The sequence below is a fragment of the Lipotes vexillifer genome, unplaced genomic scaffold (assembly GCF_000442215.2).
Source record: "Lipotes vexillifer unplaced genomic scaffold, Lipotes_vexillifer_v1.1 scaffold1114, whole genome shotgun sequence".
NCBI lineage: Eukaryota > Metazoa > Chordata > Mammalia > Artiodactyla > Lipotidae > Lipotes > Lipotes vexillifer.
In genome coordinates, this window is record NW_006779031.1 from 735,901 (window position 1) to 742,626 (window position 6,726).

Here is a 6,726-nt window from a genome sequence, read left to right on the forward strand (position 1 = left end):
CGTGCAAGGAAATGTGAATGTGCGTGGCTGTCCGTTTCTGTAGTGTAGATGTCTGTATGTCCCTGTGAAACTGTGCGTTTGTAGGGATCATTCTGGTCCTTTTCTCACATGTTTTTCTCCAGTACAGCCAGCAGAGGGGGCTCAGGAATTTTTTTCTCATCTTGAAGAAGTCAAGAGTATACACAATATTAAAAACACAGATTCCTTTGAAAAATGCCAGTTCTTCAGGGGGATAGCTATGGTCTAGGACAGGCTTTTCATAATCTGAAGACATAAAGCAGGCAGCCACTCAGCCCTCGCATCTTTCCACTACCAGGGCCATTTCTGTCTGAGAGCAGGCACCCAGCCCCCAAAGAAGGCTAAACCACTGAGCTGCCCAGCATCACTTCCATCTGTCTGTGACACACTGCATGGCCCACTCACTGCCTTCCGGCTATCCAAAGCCCTCCACAGCTCCCTCACAACCCACCAAGAACCTCAAGTTCTCCTTCCTTCCTCCCCACTCTCTTGCCTTCCTTTGGCTGGCTGTTCAGATGTAATTCGACTGACACTGATTGCACCCACAAGGCCAGGCTTTGTCTCATTTAAACCTCCCAACATGCCTAGGAGGCAGGAACCATTATGTTATCCTCCTCATTTAGCAAAAGAGAAATCAAGGCTCAGAGAGGAGGATGCTTTGCCTGAAGTCACACCGTCAATAGGGGGCAGAATAAGAAATCAAACCCAGGTTCCTGTGAGTCCAAAGTCTACTCTCCCTTCCACTACACCATGGGCTATGCCAATCGGTGGGGCTGCCATTGGAACCCACATGGTAACAGGCTCCTTATCGTGACTAACTCCTACACCCGAAATTCTCAAACATGAATGTGCATCAAAATGACCTGAGGGTATTATTTAAGAAAATACAAACAAACCCCACAAAAGTCACAGGGCATCTGTTTCTGTAGCAGGCCCAGGAAATTGTCTGTGTAATAAAGACCCCATGTCACTTCTCACACAGGTGGTGCCCTGGCCACACTGAAGGAAAACCCCTCTTACAAGGCCCACTCAGCCCCCCTCAAGCACCATGAGTTCTTGAGCAGCCAATTCAACAAAGCTTCAGAACTGTTCCAAAACCATGGTGACCATTGATGGAGTACCTACCGCATGCCGGGTACATTACATTTAGGTCTATGATCTATTTTGAGTTCATTTTAGTGAAAGTTATAAGGTCTGTGTCTAGGTTCTTTTTTTTTTTAATGGATATCCAGTTATTCCAGCACCATTTGTTGAAAAGACTACCCTTTCTCCATTGAATTGCCTTTGCTCCTTTGTCAAAGAATAGTTGACTATATTCAGGTGGATCTATTTCTGAGCTCTCTCTTCTGTTCCATTGATCTATTTGTCTATTCTTTCATCAGTACTACACTGTCTTGGTTACTGTAGCTTTCCAGTAAGTCTTAGAGTCATAATAGGAGCCTGAGTCCTCCAACTTTGTTCTTCTTCAGTATTTTGTTGGCTATTTTAGGCCTTTTGCCTTTTTATGTAAGTTTTGGAATGACTTTGTCGATATCTGCAAATAACTTGCTGTTTTTTTTTGTTTTTTTTTTTTTGGTATGCGGGCCTCTCACTGCTGTGGCCTCTCCCATTGCGGAGCACAGGCTCCGGACGCGCAGGCTCAGCGGCCATGGCTCACGGGCCCAGCCGCTCCGCGGCATGTGGGATCTTCCCGGACCGGGGCACGAACCCGTGTCCCCTGCATCGGCAGGCGGACTCCCAACCACTGCGCCACCAGGGAAGCCCAACTTGCTGGTATTTTGATTGGGATTACACTGAATCTATAGATCAAGTTGAGAAGAATTGACATCTTAATAACATTGAGTCTTTCAATCCATGAATGCCAAATATCCTTCCAATTATTTAGATCCTTTTTTATTTCTTTCATCAGAGTTTTGCAGTTTTCCACATACAGATCTTGCAAATATTTTGTTAGATTTATATTTAAGTATTTGAATTTTTGTGCTATTGTAAATGGTATTGAATTTGAATTTTTAATTCTAATTGTTCATTGCTGGTATATTTCATATATTAACCTTGCATCCTGTTTCTACTTTTTAGTTTCAAGAGGTTTTTATTGGTCATGATCACTCATCTGCAAAGACCCAGGCACTTTTTATACACTATTTACCATTTAATCCTCAGGACAACTCTGCAGTCGGGTCTTACTAACATCCCCATTTGGTAGAGGAGGTTAGCTACCTAATTCAACTGTGCAAGGTCACGAAGCTTGGAAGTGGAAGAACTGAGATATAACCCAGGTCTGCCTGTATCCACAGCCTGTGATTCCTGCGCCCCACCATGGTGAGCTGCAGTAAGTAATTTGCTGGAGCAAAAGGTAGCAGCAGCAAGCCCCATAGTGGGTAGGGGAGTCAGTCTCTGCCCCTGCTCTACTGTGTGTCATTGGGCAGGTCACCAAATCCCAAAGAGTTAAGTCATTCACATCACAGATCTGTGGATCATTGGTCCAGGTTTTTGTTTAAATTAAACTTTTTATTTTAGAATAGGATCTGAACAGACATATTTCCAATGAACATATAGAAGTGGGCAATAACCACATGAAAAGATGCTCAACATCATTAGTCATTAAAGAAATGCAAATCAAATTCACAAAGAGATGCCACTTCACATACACCAGAGTGGCTACAATAAAAAGGTGGACAACACAGCTTTGATTAAAATGCAGAGAAATTGAAATCCTCATACATTGCTGGTAAAATTATCAAATGGTGCCACCACTTTGGAAAACACTTTGGCAGTTCCTCAAAAATTTTAATATAGAGTTACCTGTAACTCAGCAATTCCACTGCAAAGTATATACTAAAAAAAATTTAAAACATATGTCCACACAAAGGCTTGTACAAAAATGTTCATGGCAGCATTATTTATGATAGCTTAAAACTGGAAACAATCCAAATGTTTCTCAAATGATAAGTGAATAAACAAAATGTGGTCTATCCATACAGTGGAATATTACTTGGCAATAAAAAGAGTGAAGTACTCATACATGCTTCAGCATGCATAAACCTTGGAAACATCATGTTAAGTAAAAGAAATCATCCATATAAGACCATGTATTGTATAACTTCATTTATATGAAAATAACCAGAATTGGAAAATCCATAAGGATAGAAAGTATATTAGTGGTTGCTTCAGGCTGGGGAGGATGGGGAAGTAAGGAGTGACTGCTAACAGGTTTGAATTTCTTTCTTTGGGTGATAGAACTCTTCTGGAATAAGATAGTGGTATGGTGGCACAACACTGTGAGCACACTAAAAACCACTGAATTGTACCCTTTAAATTGGTGACTTTTATGGTAGGTGAATTATATATCAAAAATAATCTGATTCTCAAAACAATGAAACTAGAACTACCATATGATATAGCAATCCCACTTCTGGCTATATATCCAAAAGAACTGAAATCAGGGTCTCAAAGAGCTATTTACAGCACTACTCACAATAGCCAACAAGTAGAAGCAACCCAAATGTCCACTGACAGATGAACATATAAACAAAATGTGGTGTATGCATACAATGGAATATCATTCAGCCTTAAAAAAAAAAAAGGAAATCTGTCACATGCTACAACATGGATGAACCTTGAGGATATTACGTAAAGTGAAATAAGCCAGTCACAAAAGGACAAATACTATATAATTCCAGTTATATGAGGTACCTATAACTGTCAAATTCATAGATACAGAAATAGAATGTTAGTTACCAAGGGCTAGGGGGAGGACGCAAAAGAGAATTGTTGTTTAATGGGTATAGTATTTCAGTCCTGCAAGATGAAACATTTCTGGAGATCTGTTTCACAATATAAATATACTGAAAATTACTGAACAATGGTTAAGATTGTAAACTTTATGTGTTTTTTTACAACAAAAAAAGTCTGAAAAAAATGAAGCCTGTAAGTGCTGAAAAAACATTCAATTTAAGTAGCATGAACAATTACTAACCCTTCATATTTTCATTTCAATTTCCAAAGGAAAATCAAGGCTCTCATATATTAGAATTATCATCCCAGTTGAGGTCTTCATTTCAAACTTGCGCAACTGCCCACATTTACCCCTGATGCGGCATTCACAGTAAGGATAAGATTTTCTATTGAAAATCTTCCATGAAACAATATTCTTTGACTATTTTAGCACAATTCAAGTAGACGTAGAAATGGAAGGAAAAAATTGAGTACTCTTAAAATTTATTCTACAAAATACTGGAAACAATTAAACCTAAAATGTATAAAAGGAAGAAACGTTATCTTAAAAAACAATGCTGGGACTTCCCTGGTGGTCCAGTGGTAAAGAATCTGCCTTCCAATGCAGGGGATGTGGGTTTGATCCCTGGTCAGGGAACTAAGATCCCACATGCCGCAGGGCAACTAAGCCCATGTGCCACAACTACTGAGCTCGCATGCCTCAACTAGAGAGGCTGCATGCCGCAAACTACAGAGCCCATGTGCTCTGGAGCCTGCACACCACAACTACAGAGCCCACGCGCCCTAAAGCCTGAGCACCACAACTAGAAAGAGAAAACCCACATGCCACAACTAGAGAAGCGAAAACCCGCACACCACAACTAGAGAGAAGCCTGTGACTCGCAACAAAGATCCCGCATGCCGCAACTAAAGACCCGATGCAGCCAAAAATAAATAAAATAAATATATAAAAATAAAATCTTTAAAAAGAAGAAACAACACTTGGCTACACAAATATGAGACAAAATAAAATAGACTTTAAGACACCAATTGTTATGAGAGATGCTGGATATTATATGATGATAAAAGGGTCAATCCATCAAGAAATAACAGTAATGCACTAAACAAGAGCACCTAAATACTTGAAGCAAAAACTAACAGAATTGAAGGGGAAAATGGACATTTCAAAAATATTTGGAGACTTTAATATCACACTTTCAATAATGGATACAATAGCCAAAGGGAAGATAAGCAAGGAAATTGAAAACTTAAGAACACTATAAACTAACCAGACCTATAGACCTATATAGAACATTCCACAAAGCAAAAGTAAAATACACACTCTTCTGAAGTGCACATGGAACATTTACCAGGATACACCATATATTAGGACACGAAACTAGTCTCAATCATTTTTTTAAAAAATGAAATCCTACAAAAATGTTCTCTGGACTTCCGGGAAGATGGCGGAAGAGTAACACGTGGAGATCACCTTCCTCCCCACAGGTACACCAGAAATACATCTACATGTGGAACGACTCCTACAGAACACCTACTGAACGCTGGCAGAAGACCTCAGACTTCCCAAAAGGCAAGAAACCCCCCACGTACCTGGGTAAGGAAAAAGAAAAAAGAATAAACAGAGACAAAAGGATAGGGACGGGACCTGCACCAGTGGGAGGGAGCCGTGAAGGAGGAAAGGTCTCCACACACTAGAAGCCCCTTCGCGGGCGGAGACTGCGGGAGGCGGAGGGGGAGCTTCGGGGCCGCGGGGGAGAGCGCAGCCACAGGGGTGCGGGGGGCAGAGCGGGGAGATTCACCGGCGCTCACCAGCCCGAGGGGCTTGTCTGCTCACCCGCCGGGGCGGGCGGGGCTGGGAGATGAGGCTCCGGCTTCGGTCGGAGCGCAGGGAGAGGACTGGGGTTGGCGGCGTGAACACATTCTGCAGGGGGTTAGTGCGCCACGGCTAGCCGGGAGCCGGGAGGGAGTCCGGGGAAAAGTCTGGACCTGCCGGAGACAAGAGATTTTTTCTTCCCTCTTTGTGTCCTGGTGCGCGAGGAGAGGGGATTCAGAGCGCTGCTTAAAGGAGCTCCAGAGACGGGCGCGAGCCGCGGCTAACAGCGCGGACTCCAGAGACGGGCGGGAGACGCTAAGGCTGCTGCTGCCGCCACCAAGGGGCCTGTGTGCGAGCCCAGGTCACTGTCCACACCCCTGTTCCGGGGAGCCTGTGCAGCCCGCCACTGCCAGGGTCCCGGGATCCGGGGAAAACTCGCCCGGGAGAACGCACGGCGCGCCTCAGGCTGGTGCAACGTCACGCCGGCCTCTGCCGCCGCAGGCCCGCCCCGCACTCCATGCCCCTCCCTCCCCGCCGGCCTGAGTGCGCCAGAGCCCCCGAATCAGCGGCTCCTTTAACCCCGTCCTGTCTGAGCGAAGAACAGATGCCCTCCAGCGACCTACACGCAGAGGCGGAGCCAAATCCAAAGCTGAACCCCTGGGAGCTGTGAGAACAAATAACAGAAAGGGAAATCTCTCCCAGCAGCCTCAGAAGCAGCAGATTAAATCTCCCTAATCAACTTGATGTACGCTGCATCTGTGGAATACCTGAATAGAAAACGAATCACCCAAATTGAGGAGGTGGACTTTGAGAGCCAGATTTATTATTTTTTTCCCCTTTTCCTCTTTTTGTGTGTATGTGTATGCTTCTGTGTGAGATTTTGTCTGTATAGCTTTGCTTCCACCATTTGTCCAAGGGTTCTATCTGTCCGTCTTTTTTTTTTTTAATTTTTTTCTTAAAAATTACTCTTTATTTTAATAACCTTATTTTATTTTACTTTATATTTTTTTTGCTCTTCTCTTAAGAATTATTTTTTTATTTTAATAACTTTATTATATTTTATATTACTTTATTTTATTTTACTTTATCTTCTTTCTTTCTTTCCTTCCTTCCCTCCTTCCTTCCTCCCTCCCTCCTTTCTTTCTTTCTTTCTTTCT